Below are 6,465 nucleotides of genomic sequence, written 5' to 3'. Positions count from 1 at the left end.
CTGAGTGCCTCCCAGGCCCACTCGACATTAATAGGAGATGAGGATGCTCATGAGATGTTCAGCATCCTGCAGAACTGGGTCTTTAAAATCTGCCTCTTGATATATTTAGGCCTAAGCTCTATTTAAGATAAGAGCAGAGGGCCGGAATCTGCTGCCCTGCCTCAGGCAAATCTCCCACTGATTCAAGTGTCAGTCCCAGAATTGTTCTTTTTGGTTTTAAAAATGATCCTTTCTATATATACAAAGGTTTTCTTGCTGACTCAGCGCAATTCAGCCAGGCCTGATCCAAGGCCCACTGCAGCCCTGGTCTTTGGATCAAGCCCTTGGCACATTGCTGTTCGGTGAATAGCATTCAGGGCTGGAACTTGCTCCCATTAAAGTCAACTGAGTTCAAAGGAGCCGGATCAGCCCATCAGTGGGTGTGCTACCTGACAAATAAATTATTGGCCAGATAGTTGTCTATGGTGTTCAGCCAGCTCTCGATGGCAAATAAATCCATCTCCCAATTTAGCAAAATTTATCTTATAATCCATGAAGTCCTTTTCTCTGCTCTTCCAGCCCCTCTGAAAAGCACCATATTTATTTCTATTCCCAACACTCAGAACTCATATTCTCTCCTGCTGTATCTCTGTATTTCTGCTCTAGGTACATGGGGTAAATACGCACCTGGAGAGCTGCAGTGTTGTTGGCTTGTGAAACCAATACCTTCAAAATAAACACACAATTCATAGATTTTAGTGCCAGGTGCATGCAGAGGCCCAAATTCTGATCCCAGTTACCCCTGGCTAAACCCAGAGTCACCTGTTGACTGCACTGACCCTAGGATAAATCCACAGTCGCTAATTGACTGCAGTGGAGTTCAGGTTGGATTCTGATCAAAGTTACATTGATGTAAATCCAAAATAACTCCAGTAGACTTGGTTGAAATTGAATAAAAATTAAATTAATTTAAAAATGGTTATGTTTATAATTAAATACATATAAAATACACATGATTGCATTGTCAGAACAATAGCTTAATATTCATAGTAAGCTGTGGATTTCTTTTTCTAAAAAGAAATATCGTGAAAATGATAAGAGCATTGATTGGCATCTTACAGCTTTTGTTTGTAGCAAATTCATCTCAAATAATTTACATGATGAATTTTGATAATTTTTATTCAAATTATTTTACACCAATAATTTTTCAACCCGCTCTGTTCATCTCTCACACACTCAACTAGTCACATGAATTTCATGCGCTCTGATTAGGTTTGTCTAAGCCAGGTTTCATTTGTATCTTCCCAATGGACTTCTGCCATCAGTTCCAGAATTAAGAAAATATTAAATGACAAAACGGATATAAATATATGCATTAAAGGTTCAATAATAATATCCTTTTGATGGATAATATCAATTTTTTTAAAGCATTTAATTTTTAAGTTAATTTGAATTTTCACAGTTGTGGGAATTCTAGAGAGTGGGTCAGACAATAGGAGCGGTCAGACAATAATTATTTAATGACAGTAGATGTTGAGATTCAAAAGAAGCTTTTAGCCATTATAACATAAATTGTCAACATCACATGCCAAAATATGCATAATAGATATCCTTAAATCAAACTCTAATTAAAGTTTACAAGCAGCACTTTTCTTACAAGTGTATGCAAATTTTGATTATTGACGTATTGATGGAAATATTTTTTTCATTAGTTTGTGAGCGTACAGTGAAATTGAGTTTTATCAATAAAAATCTAAGCCCTCCAAGCCTAAATATACTGCACAATTGTAGTTTGTTTTCTAAACAAAAGGTGGAGTTTTCAGAAGTGCCCAAAGGCCAAATTTTCAGGGGCATTTATGCATTTGAAGATACAGATATGTATGTGCCTACTGGGATTGTCAAATGTGCCCGGGTACCTAGTTAGGTGCTTTTGTGAATCCCACTTTCACTTATCTACAACTTGAGGCACCTAAATACCTTCAAAACATGGCCCTGGGGGATTTGGGAGTACAATAACTGCCAACTTTCAATGGGAGTTGTGCTCCTAAATCAGTTAGGTACTTTTGAAAATCCTTCTCCCAATGTCTAATTTAGACCTGTCGTTAACATCTTGCTCATTAGTTAAAGGAACAATTTTCTAGTGTTTTGTTCTCAGTCTCTTCTTAGAAATAAAGAGCGTTCTTCACATACTCACAGCAAAGCCAGAGTCCTAGTGGCAGGATCATTGGGAGAATCGGTGGCAACTGACCAGCCAGGAAATTTCTGCGGTGGCTTCTGCCACTTGGGGTGCAGGTTAAGAGACAAGTCCAGAGTCTCGTTTCTGAGCCTCCTTCTGCCCCAGGGGATTCACAGAAGATCAGATACAGTCCCTCTGATGTGGTTTGCCTTGCACTTTCTGGGCTGCAGGTACAAGGCAGCAGCTTATACTTGGCTGCGAGTCTTCTGCTCCTCAGGGTTGCAGACTGGTGTCATGCTCTCTTCTTGGGCAGCTGCCCCCCTGATATCTGTCACCACTTGCCACGTTCAAGCATTCACACTACTCTGCTCTACCCCACCCCTGAGCCCAAACTTGATGCATGAAAAGCTAAGAAGATAGCCTACTGGTGAACCTTGCTCTGTGCTGCAAGCGACTGAGGAGAATGAGGAGAATTGTTTCTGCTGCGCAGCCAAAAAAAGAACACTGGGCCCCCAGCCAAAAGATGCGTTTAGAGCAGAGAGCATGTGGTCATTTTATGTTTATCCCAAGACAAAAGAGAATCCACCAGAAAAATATCAGGTCTCTTGTGTTAGACAGGAAAGTATCAGAGCTGGTGGAAAAGCACCAATTATTTTTTCATGGGAAATTTAGAAAAAAGTGTCATTTTATGGTAGGGCATGAACCAAGGACTCCCAAGTGCTTGGCTACTCCCCTAAGCACCGGGTCATCCTTCTGCCACATATTTCTAGCAATGGGGCAGATGCTCCAAGCTCCAGGATGAAAATGTCCAGGCTGCAATGGTTATTAGCAGCTGTGAGTGCTCAAACGGTCTGAGGATCAGGCCCCTAGGGGTCCTATTGTAGCTCACCTCCCCTTCAGATACTTAATTAAGGGACTGGATGTTTGTCTGTCTATATCTGGTGTCTCCTGTCTGATCGTTAGATTGTAAACTCTTTGGGGCAGGAACTGTCTTTTTGTTCTGTGTTTGTACAGGGCCTGGCACAGTGTGGTCCTGGGCCATGACTCGGGCTCCTAGGCATTACTGTAATACACCTAATAAATAATGTACAGCACCTAGCACAATGGTGCACTCAGACTTGACTGTGGCTCCTAATGCAACCATTATACTCCTAATAAATAACGTACAGCACCTAACATAACGGGGTCCTGGGCCATGATTCGGGATCTTGGGCCGTACTGTAATACATGTAATAAATAATGTACAGTGCCTGGGCCCTATCGTAGTAGAAATAATAATGAGTACAAAGCATTTCTGAAAATCTGTGCCTGATTTAGGTGCTTAAATGGGTGCTGAGCTTTTGTGAAAATATGGCCCGTAGTGGGGGTGCTGAGCATGTGAAAATCTAGACGTGCACATGCTGAAAATCTGTCTTCATGTTCCAGAAATTGGGAGCCCAAAGTCAATGGACCCTTGTGAAAATGCTGGCCTGATCAGTCTCTCTGAACTTCCGTTCCCCATCTGTACAGTGGGGATAACAGTGCTTCCTCACAGGGGAGCTAGTCTGTGCCTCTGTTTTGTATGTCTCAGCAATGTGCCCAGACATGATGGTTTTGTTGGTCACATAAACAGTTTGTGCCTTGCCCCAAAGATGCCCAGGGAGTTTGTGGCAGAGCCAGAAACTGAATCCAGAACTCAGGGGCAGCTCCAGGCACCAGGGCACCAAGCGCGTGCCTGGAGCGGCAAGCCACAGGGGGCGGTTTCAGCGGCAATTTGGCGGCGGGGACCGTCGGACCTCCCACAGGCATGCCGCCGAAAGCTGCCTGACTGCCGTGCTTGAGGCGGCAAAATACATAGAGCCGCTGCCGCCAGAACTCATGACTCCCAGCCACAAGCAATCCGTCCTCCCTTATGAGCATACAAAGTTCCACCAAACTCTTTCATTCGGTATTTTCAGCCATAAAAAAAAAAAAAAAAAAAAAAAATTGTACTGAAAATAGGATTTTTAAAAAACAAACAAACATTTTTGCCTACAAATTTTCAGTCTCTATCTTTTTGCTGTAAAACCAGAAAATTTAGACAAGAATGAAAATTTTCTGCAAAAAATATGCTTGTTTTAGTCAAAATGCATTTTTCAATTAAAAAAAAAGCCTCGGTGAAGAAATTTAATAATTTAATTATGCTGCTTGTACATCACTGAAAAACACAGGGCTGCACTAGAATTTTCCATGATTGGGTTCAAACCAAAAGATGCTTTTTCTTTATCCTTTGTTTTGTTAGGAAGTTCCTAGCAACATTTCCTCAGCTACTTTTATGTTCCACAATGGGGTAAAAAGGTAAGTTTCCTAATTGTGAACAATGAGAGCCCCTCTTTTTGCTCTTTATATAGAGGAGTAAAAAATGTCCATGATCAGGTTTGAAATGAAAATGTGGTGGAAATAACAGGAACCCTCTAAAGAGATCTGAGCTGAGTGGTGGTTTTGAAGAGTTGATGTAACTGTACAGAAGACACAAGCTGACTGCACAATAATTCACGCTCAGAAACCCAGCTACAGGATGTGGTTAGAGGACAATAAAAAATATACGAGAGTCAGTGAAGGAACTTATTGCCTCTGGAAATAGCTGTGCTCTCCCCAAGACACTACTCTCATCAAATTCCCCTCCCACACAGACAGATTTGTTCTTATTGAACAGTACTGTATGCTCATGGTCATTGTCTAAGGCTTCTCTACACATGAAAGTGATTCTGGAATAAGGTAAAGTGTGAATTTGCAGGGGATTTGCTATTTTGGAATAATAGCATGTATAGACCCTTTTATTCCAAAAGAAGAGTTGCTTTTTCTGTACTAGCTTAATCCAGACATTTCGTTAATTTGAAAAAAGGCATTCATTCTAGAATAAGCGTGTCCACACATGGAGTTATTCTGCAACAGTTACAGTCCCTGCGTGGACAAGCCCTTTCTTCAATACTACAGAGAAAGCCAATTTTGTCTTCAAGTCCCTCCTTAAACACACCTCTGCCAGAACCTTTTAAAATGTTGGCCCCTATCAAGAGCAGGTTGTATAAAATAGCTACCAGAGGATATATACATAACCCCTCCTCCCCCAGACAAGGAAACTTCACTCTAAATGTCACTGCCCCATCCCTGAGCCGTCACCTCTTCATGGGGGTCCAGATCCTTAGCTAGTGTAAATGGCTGCAGCTCCACTGAAGTCCACCGAGCTAACCATGGCCCTATCTGCTTAGTCTCCAGTCTGGTAATCATGCTTAATTTGATTTCAGTGGAAAGTTGGTTTCAGTGGAAATATTTGCATTGGTAAAGTTAAGCATGAACTTGTTAGGTGGTGTGTTTGCAGGATCAAGGCCTTACATTGTCATCTCCTACAGGCAGGCACCTGGTCTAAACAGTGTCTATATGTGTAATTACCCGGGATCATTTTCCTACATATCATATATGATGAGTCCTGTAAGTGCCCCACAACGAATTAATATTGTCCTGACACTCAGTTATTTTTGCTGAAATTCTTTGCCAACATCTTAACTGCAAACATTTTTGTTTCATTTACTTTTTAATTGAAATTTTGTTTTTGTTTTAGTTTTTGAAAGCTGAACAATTTTTGAGTTTAGAAATTTTTTCCTTCTCCCTTTTTAGCAACTGAATAAACAGAATGAATGACACCTAGTTCCTCTCCCATCTCACCACACTTTTTCCTTTTGTTCACCACTCTAACTTTTCAAATTTCTCTAACTTTGGATAAGTTAAGTGGTAGAGTCATGGAGTCTCATTTTGTCTTTTGCTTCTGTAACTTTTTGAAAGTTGGAGATATTTTGAAAACCTAAGAATGGAAAAAGGAAAAAAAAATTGAAAAAAAAAAAAGGGGGGGGGGAAGCAACCGTGGAAAGCATTTTGTTGCGGTAAAATGGAGAAAGGAAAAAATAAAAATTCAAAATTTTGAAAACTTTGCAAGGTTTGGAGACCGAAATGAAATGAAACTTTTGATTGAGGACAAATTAAAAAAATATTCAAGATGAATTGAAACAAGTATTTCTGTTTGACTTGAAATGAAAATTTTATGTTGTTTAATTTTGAAAATTTCCCATGAAATATTTCAAATGAAAAATTTCAGATGAACATTTTTTGTTTGAAAAAAATTTTTTAGGGGGGGGGGGGGAGAAGTTTTTCTAAAATTTCTAACCCCGGTCTGATCTGGTCTGGCAATTCCTATTAGTCTATGAAGCAAAGACATTTGTAACATTAACATGTAGATTACATATGTTTTATATATTGGATTTTTTATTATTTTTTCATATTATTTCAAATGAAATGAT

The sequence above is a fragment of the Chrysemys picta genome, chromosome 17 (assembly GCF_011386835.1).
Source record: "Chrysemys picta bellii isolate R12L10 chromosome 17, ASM1138683v2, whole genome shotgun sequence".
NCBI classification, from domain to species: Eukaryota; Metazoa; Chordata; order Testudines; family Emydidae; genus Chrysemys; species Chrysemys picta.
The sequence above is the reverse complement of the archived record's forward strand: the minus strand, read 5'-3'. Positions refer to the sequence as shown.